The sequence below is a fragment of the Arvicola amphibius genome, chromosome 9 (genome assembly GCF_903992535.2).
Source record: "Arvicola amphibius chromosome 9, mArvAmp1.2, whole genome shotgun sequence".
NCBI classification, from domain to species: Eukaryota; Metazoa; Chordata; class Mammalia; order Rodentia; family Cricetidae; genus Arvicola; species Arvicola amphibius.
In genome coordinates, this window is record NC_052055.2 from 84,059,955 (window position 1) to 84,075,604 (window position 15,650).

General features: G+C 35.6%; 1 pseudogene; it reads left to right on the forward strand.

The window, feature by feature from the left end:
• Positions 1-14,905: 14,905 nt before the first annotated feature.
• LOC119824126 lies at positions 14,906-15,015 on the forward strand (annotated as a pseudogene).
• Positions 15,016-15,650: the final 635 nt, after the last annotated feature.

A 15,650-nucleotide genomic window follows, 5' to 3' on the forward strand; every position in this document is an offset into this window, starting at 1 on the left:
GCACGATTGGCCCTGAAGGTGTTTCCTCCCAGGCAGTCACAAGGTACTACCTTATTCATGTATTTATAGCTTATAGTTATCCAAGTTTACAGATTTTTGAATGTACGAGAAAGCTGTTGAAGACAGCTTCTTTGTAACATCATAACCTGCCATAACTCTTTTAAGATTTAAATAATTTCAGTGAAACCATATAGCAGCTTGCACTGCCCAGTGTTTACTACATTCAGAGGGATAGGAAGGCTAGTCGGGTTCTACTCTCTTTCTCTGCTCAGTCCTCATCTGATACTTAAACTTTCAGGTGGGTCTCTTCCATAGAGGCCCGCAGGGTGCTATGTAATAGAATATCTTACCCTAAATTGTTAATACCAAATGTGAAATAGTAATCTCTAGATTCTCAGGTTAAACACCTCCTTTGTTCACATTATTAACATTAAAAACTCCTCAATACCTACCAGGGAGTCAAACAAATGTTACTGGTTGCTCTGTAGTAAGGAACATTTAGCACTATAGCTAAAAGATACATTCTCCTTGATCTTAGGAGACCAATAAGCAGTCCCTTAGGAGGCTGTTAACTGATTCCTTCTTTAGGCCAAACTAGGCAGTGACTTTCATCCCTGCCGTAATAACAGGTATAGAAGGGAACTCACTTCATTTACCCAAGAATATCAGAGAAGGGGAATTCCTCTCCCTGTTCTCTAAGAGAAAAGGAAAAATGTGAAAACTTCTAATCAGTCTTTGGTTTATTCCACAGTCTATTGAGATTACATCACATTAGTTTGTTTCTCTCTCTTTCGGGGTGCTGAGTGTAGCCAACCATACCGTTCCTGTTCTCTGGGTGCCTTGCCTGGGACCATATTTTACCTTCCGTTCATATTTGCTCCTCTTTCTAGTCATGGTTTATGATATTCTGTCCTGATCATATTTACTCTTTTTCTGGTTGGGAGATTGCTCTATCATAAACATTTTGTCCAGCAATCTGGCTGAAAAGGAATAGAGGAGAGCAATATCATATCGAGAGGAAGTTTTCAAAAGTTTATTTTTCAACCTGACCATAAAGAAAAGGAGCTTTGCTAGGTTGGCGGATGTATGTGTCCTGTCTCATACCCAAGATAGGCCAATCTGTAAGGCGATGATTTCCTGGCTCTGGCAGGCATCGTATAAACACTGCATACGACCTGATGGTTATACTATTGGTCATTTATCAGCTTCATTTTCCTTCTGAGAAATTTCAGTCTGTGTCCAAGAGTCTTCCCTTCCAGACAGGCAGCCTTTTCTTGGAAGGTTAGACAAGGTCTAACGACTGTGCCATCATATATCACCACTCAGTTACTTGAAGGGGAGGAGCCTTTCATTCATATGCTGTTTCTTCAATGGATGCTGTGGTAAGAGGTGACCACAGAGTGAGAAAAATCAGTCAGGTTTCACAGGTGAGGAGTATTCATCCTCTTTCACCTCAACTTCAAGCTCTCCCTCTTACCTCTCATCCGGTTATCTTATAGAGAGCCACATTTCTTGTTTACATTTACTTCATCTAGTGTTTTCATATTCTCTTCTGCAGCCAGTCAACTGACTAGTGGATAATAACACCATCTCAATACAGCAAGCTGTTGTCTCTGGTATAGTGGGTTAAGCAGTCCTGAAACTAGCTATCATTTGTTTTATTTGATCTTTTAATTCATTTTACATACCAACTATAGTTCCCCCTCCCTCACCTCCTCCCACTAACCTTACACCTCCCCTGCAAACCACCTCCCCTCACTCTTCAGAAAGGGTAAGGGAGTCAACAAAGTCTAGCATATTAAGTTGAGGCCGGACCAAGACCTTCCCCACCACTTCAAGGCTGAGCAAGGCATCCAACCATAAGGAATGGGTTCCAAAATGCCACCTCATGCACCAGGTCCCACTGCCTGGGGTCCCTCAAACAGACCAATCTACACAACTGTCGTCCACTAACAGAGGACCTAGTTAGGTCCCAAGCAGGCTCCCCAGCTGTCAGTCTAGAGGCTGTGAGCTCCCGCAACCATGGATCAGCTGTCTCTGTAGGCTAAAACCAGCTATCATTTTAAGATGTCTCAAAATTCACATGGTGAGCCACAGCACTTAACCAATGAACCACATTTCTGCCCACATGGAGTTTAGAAGACCAACCGGGAATCTGTCTGCCTTGTCAATTGTTTCCAAAAACCTAGGCCTTAATCTAAGTTACCCATTTGCTAGATGCCATGAGAATGAAAAAAATAGGTTAGACTGATGCAGTATTTCGCAAAGTTAATTTTATTGAGTATTTACCATGAAAAATGTGTCTTATATGAGAACAAAACACATACATCCTCAAACTATGAGCCGGAAAGAGGGTGCTTAACAATATTTAGGAGAAAGCGATTTTATCCTAAACAGAAAATGTTTTATTTATTTAAGAAAACTTCAAAGGTTTTAGGCATGACAAAATGGGAGAAAATCTTTGCTGGCTACGCATCTGACAGAACATTAATATCTAGACTATCCAAAGAACTCAGAATACTAAGTATCAAGAAAACAAACAACCCAACTGAAAAATAGCCTTTATGACTGAATAGAGAGTTCACAAAAAATACAAATGACTAATAAATACTTTAATAAATGTTCAACATCATTAGCCATGAGGGAAATGAAAATTAAAACTACTTTGAGATTCCATCTCATACCAGTCAAAAAGGCTATTATCCAGAAAACAAATGATAGCAAATGTTGCCAGATCATGGGGAAAGTAGAGCCATTGTTAACTGGGAGTATAAATTAATGCAACCAACATGAAAATCAGCATGGAGGTTTCTAAAAAAGCTAAATTAGATATACTATATGACCCAGGCAAAGAATTCCAGGAGAGAGAACCAAAAATTCTACAACTTACCTGCATATCCATATCCACTGCATCTGCATTTACAATAACCGGAAAATTGAACCAACCTACTTGTCTATCAATTGATGCGTGGTCAATGAAAATTTAGTATATAAACAAAATGAGAAATTATTCTACATTAGAGAAAAATAAGCTTAAGAAATGTGCATGACTATGGATGGAATTGGAATATTATACTGAATATGATAATTCAAGTTCAGAATGACAAACACTATATATTCTTTGTTGTGTGTGGATTCTAGCTTCAAAACTCTGAGATAGGCAGATGGAGAAAAGCTGGTATTTGTTGGATTTGCTGTTTTCTTTGATCAGTACGTTTATTTTCTCCATGGTGTCTTCAGCATCTGAGATTCTTTCTTCTATCTCTTGTATTCTGTTGGTTATGCTTGTTATCTCTGTTCATTTACCAGATTTTCCAATTTCAGCCGGCCCTCGGTTTGTGTTTTCTTCATTGCCTCCTTTTAGTTTTCAAGTCTTGAACTGTTTCCATTATCTGTTTGATTGTTTTTTCTTGGCTTCCTAGGGTATCTTTTATGGATTTACTCATTTCTTCACACTTTTTGTTATTCTTCTCATCCATTTTTTTTTTTTTTTTGTTGTTGGTTTTTTGAGACAGGGTTTCTCTGCAGCTTTAGATCCTGTCCTGGAGCTAGCTCTTGTAGACCAGGCTGGTCTCGAACTCAGAGATCCGCCTGCCTCTTCCTCCCGAGTGCTGGGATTAAAGGCGTGCGCCACCACCGCCCGGCTTTCTCATCCATTTTTTAAGGGAGTTTTTCACATCCTGTCTAAGGGACTCTATCATTTTCATAATGTCAATTTTTCTACTTCTTCTGGATTAGGGTGTTCAAGTCTTCCTGTTGTATGTTCGCTGGGTTCTGGTGCTTTCATGTTGTTTTTCAGATTGTTGGAGGAATTCTTGTATTGGCGCCTGCCCATCTGTTCCTTCAAATGCTCTCTGACGGATCTTCTGGTACAGGATCAGGACCCCTTGCTGGCCAGGGACCTTGCAGACAAAGGGCCTAACTTGCTGCCTGCAAGCTTCGTGAAACAAAGCAACTCCCGCCCGGTTGCTTTCACCACCGGGTCCCAGACCCAATACAGGCTGAGCTGGAGGTCTTATGGCCCCGAGGAAGAGAAGGGGTGTCGGGCGCAAGCTGGGATGGGATAGGAAGAGAAAGGCAGTAGCCGGGGAGAGAAGCCCCTGCAGAATGACCCTGGCATGGATTTCTTAGAAGTAAGAATCTGTTCTCTAATTTTGTTACAAATATTAAAGGTAATGTAGCAAGTTTCTGGTTTTATAATTCTTTAAAAAATTTACCAATAAGTAAACCCATCACACAACAAAGTTAACAAGATACAACATCACAAAAGAAGTGGTTTCATTTCACATAAAATTCTACACTTTCAACTGGATGGTGGTGGCAGATATCTTTAATCTTGACTTGGGGAGGCAAACAGGTATCTGTGACTTTGTAGAGTTTAGTCTACAAAGATCGAGTTTCAGGATATCCAGTGCTGCACAGAAATTTACCATGTCTCAGAAAACGAAAGGAAAAATTATTTTTTCAGTACCAAATATATTTGATGCATTTATCCACCAACAAATACAATCCATGACAAAATAAGAACTAGAAAAACAGCGGTGTATGTACATACTCACTCACAACTCAAGTCCGTTATCTGCATCAAATTTTTAACTTTATTTTTTCTTTAGCTGAGTAGTACTCTAGTCTTTATATATACCAAATTTTCATTGGCATTCACTTGACAATAAGTAACAAGACTAATAGCAATCCTTTGATATAATGAATCAGTAATCATTAAAACGTGATGCAAATATCTCTGTAGTAAGGTACGAAGGGAGTTCTCTGAGTATATGCTCAAAAGAGAAATAGCTGGGTCATATGGTAGTTCTGTTTTTAGTAATGTTTTAACAATCTCTGAATGGATTTCTAAAATGACAGTATCAGTTTCCACCCCACATCAGTAAATAAGGCTTCTATTCTTTTCAAATCCACTCCAACAGGTGTATAGAATATTCAAGGCAGCCTGACCTAATTGAGTGAAAGTCACAAGGGTTGGACTTGGGTCTTTCTGAAGTATGGTAGCCTCTGCTATTGAAGAAATAAGCTGCATCTTATGAAATAGACTGTATGGAACATATGGTAAGATTCTAAAGATAATGCCCAGATTACAGTGAAAAAGAAGATGAAATCGTTTGCTCTTTAAGTCAATGGATTCTGCTAGCAGCATACAAGCTTGCAAAAAATCCAGGAGCTCTGTATAGGAACTGAAGCCAGCAGCATCATGATGATAGCCCCATGAGATCACAGAGACCCCATGCTAGCCAGGCTTACCATTCCAGCCTACAGAGACTGAGGAAGGGAGTGCATGCTAATTTCATTTGTCAAGTTTCTGGCAATATTTCCAACAAGTAACTAATTGCTGCAATTTATTCAGATTGATGTTTAATAATCTAAAATGTCTGAAGATGTACTAAATAATACATCTTTCCATGCATCAAACAATGCTTAGAAAGGTCTAAAATATTGATTCACTCACCTTTTCCTACTATAGTTTAATAAATAAACATAATACACATGCAATATATATATCTCACAATAGCCAAATATTTATTGTAGTAATACTAATATTACCAATCTAAAAATGAATTGGTTATTAATTTTTAAGGTGAGGCATATAATGAATATAAAATGTTAAGAAAAGCAAAGGTATCAGTGGTTGATTCTCAAAACACAAACTGAAAGAAACATGTGGAATGCAATTATAAATGAAACTTTATTATGTAGGCAGTTTCTGCTTCTGATCAAGTATGGTTCTTAAACTAGAGTCAACATTAACCGTTGACGTGGTATGTAAAAGAAGCCTAAGACCTAGAAAATATGGCACTTCACTTTGAGGGGAAAGTGATGAATAACAAGGTTTCTTCTGATGAACTAAAGTCACGAGAGAGAAATAATACATTACAACTGCCGAAAGAAGAATCAACCAGTAATTATATGTCAAGTGAATATATATATTTATTAAGTTAAAGGGGAAATTCATCTGTTGTAAAAACAAGGATTAAGATAAATAAAAATTGAGAGAGTCTGAGATCAATAGATGTACAGGTTTACAGTGAATGATTAACTTAAGGAAATCATTCTAAAAAGATGGAAAAATTCAGAGTACCTATTTTATATGTGTGTAGATAAAATATTCTTTCTTCTCTTGGGGTTTGTATATTCTATGTCGGGGACAAATTAAAGTATTATTATATTGTACAGTATGGCTCTTCATGTACGTAGAAAATCTGACAAGGATAATTATATTTCAAGTTGTGGCAAATAAAATTATTCAAGGGTGACTTGTGATCTTTATGCTTTTCATACACTGTCAAAATGTTGACACCGGTAGTCTATTTTATGTAAGTAGGAAGCCACCATATTATTAGCATAAGGAAAAAATATTATTAGATCACTAAAAAATGCAAATGTAATTATACATTTCCTCAGATAACCTACAAGAAAACATAAAAAATGAGGAAAAAGATGAAAATTACAGAAACAAAAACATAAACTAAGATAGACAAGCTTTAACTTATCACTAAAATAGTAAGATATATTAAAGTTGTATAATTATTATTTACTTTTAAACATTTGTTGGATCTACCAGAAAAGGAAAGTTTAACTGTATTAAATATTGCCAATATACCTACTCAATAAGGTTACATTTTCCTTCTCAATTATTAGTTTTCTTCGTTTTGATTTTTTCCATAGAGACTTAAGTAAAACTTATGATTTTTCTAATGGAAGTCCTATTTGGACTTAGAAAGGTCCATCAATATTTGAACATATATCCTCTCATTTAATTTCTTTGAGAACAGTCAACATTAGACATATTATTTGTATAATCAATAAATAATTAAATGTAGTCATCTCTTGCAAAATATAACAATTAGTGCCTTAATGCCTCAAAATATACCTTCTAGTAGGAAAATTAAGAAATGGGCAGAGGAAGTTGAGAGAGAAGAAACAGAAAGAGGAATTGAGAACATGAACAACAAAATTAGCTGATTAAATTTCATCATTTGGTGAAACGACCAACCTGAGTTGCATGGCAGTGTGGCCCTCTGTGATGCTTCAGTAAATAAACAACTATTTTATAATTTTTGGTTATCGAGAATAAAAAGAATAAGGACTACCAAGTTTAGAAACATTATACTTTGTGCTGGGGTTAGTAGTGCAGGCATTTAATCCCAGTTACTCTGGGGAAGATGAAGAAGGGTGACAGTTGAAAACTATTTTTGACAACTATGTGAGATCCTGTCTCAAAATAAAAAGCAAAGAAGGGCCAGGCAGTGGTGGCACACGCCTTTAATCCCAGCACTTGGGAGGCAGAGGCAGGCGGATCTCTGAGTTCAAGGCCAGCCTGGTCTACAAGAGCTAGTTCCAGGATAGTCTCCAAAACTACAGAGAAACCCTATCTTGAAAAACCAAAAAAAAAAAAAAAAAAAAAAAAAGCAAAGAAGGATCTGGGTAGACCACTTGACTACCCCAGACAAGCCCCAATGAGTCATCAGTAATATCTGAAAACAAATGAAACAAGACAGAAATATTCAACGGAAGATAATTGGTTAAAACGAAGAGATAAGTCCATGTACCTACAACATAACTCATGCACCTAATGGTCAGGGAAAATTGCTAGAAGGCAGGAAATGATTTCCAGAACTAGTCTGATGTGAGATTGTGACTCCTAGGAATGAGAGGAAAGCTACACACATGATATTCCATGGCTGCCTAAAGAGGGCCCTAAATATGGCAATAGTTATATTAATGAGGAAGGGGAACAAATTACTCGTGAGAGAGGGAGAATTAGCCTTTCCTGGGAATGAGTCCCTTAACTGTATGTGTGTATGTATATATATCCTGTTGAGTATAGACATAAAAAATAGCCTGTTGAGTCTAGATATGTACACACACACACACACACACACACACGCACACACACACACACACACATCAATTGAATAGAGTTTAGGCTACAAACAACATCAATTTTCTCTCTTCACTTAATTATATATCTGGTGTGTGTGTGTGTGTGTGTAAGTTTGAGTACATGCGCATGTATAAAATTCAGAAGTTATATGTAAGAATAATCATCTAAAAAGAAACCTTCAAGTTTTGTGAGAATGGGACTGGGACATAAGAGTGCTGGAGGCAGGGGACATGGAAAGAATTGGAGGGAGGAAAGAGAAAGGAATACGATGCTATGATGGAATGATATTTTAATTAATAAAACGATAAAGAATATTATAAAAGTATTGCCCTCAGGCCTATATATTGTATGTTCAAAATGTATCCATCATAAAGATATGCAAACTACTACAATAAAATTACTTTTTTAAATAAAAAATGCAACAGTATTTAAAATTGCATTTTTGGAAGAAACCTAAGTGACCTTAGGAAGATCTGTATTCACAATACTACCTACACATTGAACAAAACTCTTTCTATTGGGGAATCATAAGTTTTAGAATATGTGTAAAATAGTGTCCTAGGAAATAATTAAGCAACATTTATACTTTTCTGAAGACATTTAAGTAGTTTAAATTCAACTCTAAATTATCCTATGATAAAAGACAAATAATGACACTTAAATTGAAAAGTAATTTAAGTCATGCATAAAACTTCAAAAGTACATTTTTTTAAAAATCTGTCACTGAATCTTTAGAAAAATTAGAAGTGGGTTTATATTTGATATAGTCTGTGCCTCTTTAGCTTTTGATAATGACTAGGATTTTATTTTTAATGGTTGCTGTTGCAAAATCAATGCTCTGTGGCCTAAATTAAATGTCTAGAAGATAAAAATAAACACTTAAATTGCATAGCAGTAGGGTAATTTGGAGAAATATTTGATATGATAATGAACATATGACATAAGTTAAAAGCATTGGCAATGAAGTAGTTCAATAGCTCCTAAGTGGAATGTCTTCATCAAACTCCTCCTCAAGACTCAAGGATCTATGTGGAAGAGGAGACACAAAGAGTCAAATGAGATGATGAAATCCATAGGATTCAGCATGGTTCAGACACATATAACAAGGCACAATCACAGAGATTGTGGCTGCATACATAGGACCTGCAGAAGTTGAAGCCAGAGGGAGCCTTAGCACTGAGAAGGGGAAATGGACACAGTGTCCCGCCCTTAACCAAGAAGCTGTCTACAACTGATACTTGCTGGCAAAGAAAAATCAGTGTGTTATGGTGGAGTTTCATTAGAAATATCTTCATCCTTCAGGGCAGGCCCCATGAACAGAAGTAGCTGATAAATAAAATATGAACTCAATGATATTTTGTGGACTTTTTTATTTCATTTTGCTTTGTTTGGGTTCTTTTTTTTTTTTTACTTATTTTGAGATGTTGTTCAGTTTTTTCTTTTTGGTGTGTCTTGTTTTTTATTATGTTTTCTGTTTCTTGTTTTATTTTTGTTTTTGAATTAGAACTAGAGAAGAGAAAATAAGTTGGGTGGGTAGAGAGGTGGGAAAGATCTGGGAGGAGCTGGAGGAAGAGCAAAAATGAACAAAATATATTGTGGGAAAATATTCTTTTTAGTTAATAAAACTATAAATATTCCTTTCTGAGAAATGAATATCCCTTGTAGTTTGGCAGTAGGGCTCCCAGCATTTTCTTTCTCCTAACATGAGATTTTTTTTTTCTCATAGCCAAACCAAGGGGCAAAATTGTCTCTTTAGAATATCTTCATTATTGCCAAGATGATTAAAAAACCACTTTGGCAAGAGATGTGGAAAGAAAGGCTTTGTGAACACTGAAAATCCAAAGAGAAAATAGTACCCGGGAACACTTGGGAACTGATGCTTCTTTTGTCCTCAATAGATGAATATGTATTCCTAATTTGGCTTGGAAACAAAGAACCAAATGTTCAAACATTTCCTTAAAGAAGTGCATGTATGTTGAATATTTTTAATGACAATTTAAACCTAAGAACAAAAGTTAACTTAGCAAAAATTTCCTGCTAACTCTTATTTGATAGGATTTATCCATAAGATATTAGCAGCAATGAATAAACTACCCCTTAGGAAATCAAGAAAGAGAAGCTGTTTCAAGACATGCAGCATTTGCTGTGGGCTATAGATTCACTTCTCAGTGTGTTCTATACATTTTTTTATACAGTTCTATGTAAACTGACAACTCACAGCAATATGTGTATTGTCACAAGCAATTAATTTGACTTCTTTGTGTTATGGAAAATCCATACCCAATTCAATATCCAAGAATAATGTGATTAATTATGTATCTAATTATAAAAGTGAAACTTCATGCATGTGGTGGGCTGCATAACAATCAGGTAATTTCTCCACAATTTGCTGTGATCTAATTTGCTCTAAAAATCTATGCTATGAAAACAAAAACCTAAGCTAAATGAATAATAGAAAATTGCTTGGAAATATTTGTAAACTTAGTTATCAAAAATCCTAAAAAACTTGGAAATCTACAAGGTACAAAGAAAAAATGACAGAAAAATGTACTATGTAGAAGATATGCAATTAATTTTTGCATAAAGCATCATGGTAACATTACTTTCATAACATGACAGAAGTTAAAAGCATTGGCAATGAAGTTGCTCAATAGACAAGCACTTAAAAATATAGTCATGTAGTACAGGACTTAGATATTTAAACACACCTCAAACATATCCTTTCTGTGTATCAAAAAGCTTTTCTGTGATGTCATATAGCTTTCCTATGTCTCCTATGCCAGACTCTACTTTTAAATTTTAAGACAATTGAGTTTCAGGTAGACAAATTATCCTATTTTTTTTTACTTCGTTGGAATTCTTCTCTATGTCTATTCACTTTACATTATTTTATGGAACTTTCCTTGTCTATTCCTCTCTGAAGGTCAGTTTTAAACTCAGCATCCTACAGCTCCAGCAAAATGCATTAAGTTTCTAACTGGAAGAAATGAGTTGTTTTGTTCTTCCTCTGAAGAATATCAACTTTTAATAACTATTAAGCTTCATAAGGAAATTACAAACCAAATCAAGGAAAGCTTAGAAACTTGCAAAACATTCAAGCTGTTTCCATTGCATATATTTTTATGGTAATAATTAGATATAGAGTGTCTCAGCAGCATAAGTCATTCAAAAATCCATGAGGCAAAGGATCTGCTGATTGATCCACCTGCTAGCTGGATGGCCAAACTCTCTGGATTATATTTTCCCCAAGACCCATTCCAGTATCTACACCTTCCCATGTCATCATTTTCCTCATAGTTAGTCCTCCTCCTTAACTCTGACCAACTACATCTGCTCAGGTACAGCCACCACCAGTCAGAAGAACAGGTGAGTGACCTGTCTTCCACTCTTCATTCCCTTATATACCCCACTCCCCAGATTCTGATTTTCAGGACCCATCCTGAGGCTCTTTCCTTCCCACCCCATCACAAGGACTGGGCTCTGCCCCCACGTGAGCACTGCTGGGATACAAAACAGACCAGCCTGTGAAGGAGATTTTGGTGGCTTAATTACAGACCATAGCAATCATAAAAATAGGCCAAACCTGTAATAACAACATAGAGTTGAAGGCGTAAATCACAAACAATCCCACACCAGTTTGGAATTATGATTAATAGAATGGTTATTTATTTAAAGGGGAAAAACTTACAGATCACTGTTCCAGACAACAGCCCTCTGCACAATCAGGAAGGGAGCCTAGTCACTGGAAGCAGAGCCGGAAGCCAGAGAGCAAGCCCAGGGCAGTTGCTGCTTTTTTAAAGAAGGAGAGACCATGCCTCAATGGGCTGGTATCTCAGCAGCTATTGGCTGAAGGAGCGGAAGGAGCTCTCGCAACATAGAGCCCCACTTTTAACCACTAAAAGGCCAACTCCCAATTTGGATAGAGATTCCCTACTAGACCAGAAGTCAAGTCAGCTGTAAACACAGACTGCACTTTCATTTTCTGGCCCACCAGACCCAAATAATCACACAGAAACTATATTAATCACAATAATGTTTGACCAAAGGCTTAGGCATATCCCTAGCTAGCTCTTACATCTTACATTAAATTAATCAATTTTTACTAATCTATGTATCTCCACAAGACTGTAGCTTATTGGTAATGTTCTGGTATCTCTTTCCTTCTGTGGAAACATGGCATATTCCCCAACTCTGCCTACTCTCTTTCTCTGTTCAGATATCTCACCAGATTTACTATGTTGAGCCACTGTCTGAAACAGCTTTTCTTATCAACAAATGTAAGCAACACTCATACAGGACACTCCATGTCAGTCAGGCACTAGAAATCCAGGTGAAAATGAATAGAAGAACAAAAAGGAAACAGAAACCAAGGAACAAAACAAAGATTCAAAAGAGCCAAACTCAGAAATCAGGATCTACAGATAATCATTCTAAAACTAGTTACCTAAAAATGAGTGTAAGAATACAATCAAGAAGAACCAGAGCAATATGACACCACCAAACCCCGGCTATCCCATGATTGCAAGATCTGAATATTCCTATGCTGACAAAGCATAAGTAAACGACCACCAGAACAATTTTATGAAGATTATAAATGTCCTTAAAGAGAAAATCAAAAACTTCCTCAAATTAATCAAAGAAAAGATAATAAAAATTGGATAAAATCAATACATCTCTTACAGAATGCAGAGAAAACTAAGAAAAAGAAATCAGAGAAATAAAGGAAACAATTCAAGACTTGAAAATTGAAATAGAAACAATAAAGAGAAGTACAACCTAAGGGAATTCTGGACATGGAAATTTAGGTAAGCAAACAGGAGTTACAGACACAAATGTCACTCATAGAATCCAAGAGATGGAAGAGAGAATCTCAGGCATTGAATATATGATAGAAGAAATAGATCCATAAGAGTTCAAAAACCCAGAGAACATATTTAACAAAATCAAGAAGAAAATTTTCCTAAGCTAAAAAAAGGACATGCTGATAAAGACACAAAAAGTTTACAGAACAACAAATATACTGGATCAGAAAATAAATTCTCCATGTCATATAATAATCAAAACACTAAATAAACAGAACAAAGAAAGCCAGGCATAAAGGCAGACTTATTAGAATAACACCTGACTTGTCAATGAATACTTAAATGCCAGAAGGGTATAGACTGATATTTTGACTTTAAAGGACCACAGATGCTGGCCCAGACTACTATATCCATCAAAATGTTCAATCAGCATAGATCAAGTAAACAAGATATTTTATGACAAAGTCAAAATTAGAAATTCTCTCTCACAAATCCAGTCCTACAGAATTCAGTAAACAAAAACAAAACAAAACAAAACCTCCAAGCCAAGGAGTTGTAAACAAAAAACAAAGGCAATAGATAATCTCATAACAGCAAGACCAAAAGAATTAACAATCATTGGTCATTAATATTTTTCAATATCAAGGAACTCAATTCACCAATAAAAATACAAAGGCTAAAAGAATGGATACAGGATCCATGCTTCACAAGCATACACAAAAATATACCTAAACATCAAAGATAAACATTACCTCAGAGTAAAGATTGATAAAAAAATTTCCATTCAAATTTTCCTAAGAAGCAAGCTGGTGTAGTTATCCTAATATCTGACAAAATGTTCTTCAAATCAAAATTGATCAAAGGAGAAGAAAAAGGATATTTTGTTCTCATCAAAGGGAAAATCCACCAAGATGATGTGTCAATTCTTAACATTTGTACCCCAAATACAAGGCACCTACATTTACGAAAGAAACATTATTTTTATACATCAAGCACCACACATTGATAGTGAAACACTTCAATACCCATTTCTCACCAAGGGACAGGTTAGCCAGACAGAAACTAACCAACAAAGATGGGAACTAACAAACATCCTGACTCAAATGGACCTTACAGATAGATATCTACGGAACATTTCACCCAAACACAAAAGGATACACCTTCTTTAAATCACCACAAGGAACCTTCTCCAAAATTGACTCAGTCACAGAGCAATTTCAATATGTAAAAAATGAAATAATCCACTCTATATTACCAGTTTACCATGGATTAAAGCTGGATTTCAACAGCAAAAACAACAGAAAGCCTACAAACTCATAGAAACTGAACAATTATCGACTGAATTACCACTGTATCAAGGAAGAAATAAAGAAATTTAAAAATTTCTAGAATTCAATAAAAATGAATAACACAACATACCCAAACTTACAGGGCACAATGAAATCTGTGCTAAGAGGAAAGTTCATAGCTCTAAGAGTCTTCATAAAGAATTTAGAAGATCTCCTACTAGCAACTTAACAACACCCCTGAAAACTCTAGGAGGAGAAGAAGGAAGCACACCCAAAAGGAAAATAACCAAACTGAGGGCTGATAACAATAACATAAAAATAAAAAAGCAATACAAAGAATCAATTAAAGAAAGAGTTTGTTCTTAAAAAATTAACAAGAAAAACAAACACTTATTCAAAATAAATAAATAGCAGAGAAAGAACAATCAAATTAAAAATATCAGAAACAAAAAGGAGAATATAACATGGAATGAGAGATAGTGAAGAAATGCAGAAAATCATAAGGATATACTTTAAAAGCCTGTACTCCATGAAACTGGAAAATCTTAAAGAAATGGATTTTTTGGATAGATACAATTTATAAATTTAAATAAAGATCAGATAATCAATATAAATATACTTGTAGCCTCTAGTGATATGGAAGTTCTAATTACATGATTCCTAAACCCCCCAAAAGTCTATGACTTTATGGTAACAGCACAGTATTCTAGCAGACTTTTAAATAATAGCAAAAATCAGTATTTTTCAAATTATTCCATAGAAAGAAATTGGGACTGCATTTTGGATTAATGCAAAAATCTCAATAAGATATTTTCAAACTGAATCCAAGAATAAAGCAAAAACATCAGTCACCATGATCAAGTACGCTTCATACTGAAGATGCAGGGATGGCTCCACATTTAAAAATCTGAAAATGTGTACTGTATGTAAGAAGAGAAAGTTAGCACTTCCCTTGACAAGGACTAAAGAGCCCCTTCAGTCTAACAACATGTATTGCCACCTACTTTGTGGTATCTAACCACTTTTTTAAAAAAGAAGCAAACTCGCCCAGGAGGAATAGAAGACATGAAATAATCAAATTTAGGGCCAGAATCAATAAACTAGAAACAAAGAAAATAATACGAAGAATCAATGAAACAAAGAGCTGGTTCTTTGAGAAAATCAAAAAGATAGCAAACCCCTATCCAACCGAATCAAAAGGCAGAGAGAGAACATCTAAATTAAAAAAATCAATAATAAAAAGGAGGACGTAAGAACAGACACTGAGGAATTTCATAGAATAACAAGGTCATACTACAAAAACTCCACAAAATTGGAAAATGTAAAAGAAATGGACAATTTTCTGGCTAGGTACCACATTCCAAAATTAAATCAAGACCAGGTGAACAATTTAAATAGGCCTATAACACGCAAAGGAAATAGAAGCTGTCATCAAAATCTTTCCAACCAAAAAAAGCCCAGGACCAGATGCTTTCAGTGTAGAATTCTACCAGAATTTCAAAGAAGGGCTAATACCCATACTCCTAAAAGTGTTCCACATATTAGAAACAGAAGGAATAGTGCAAAACTCTTTTTATGAGGTTACAGTAACCATGATACCCAAACCACACAAAGACTCAACCAAGAAAGAGAATTACAGATCAATCTCACTCATGAACACTG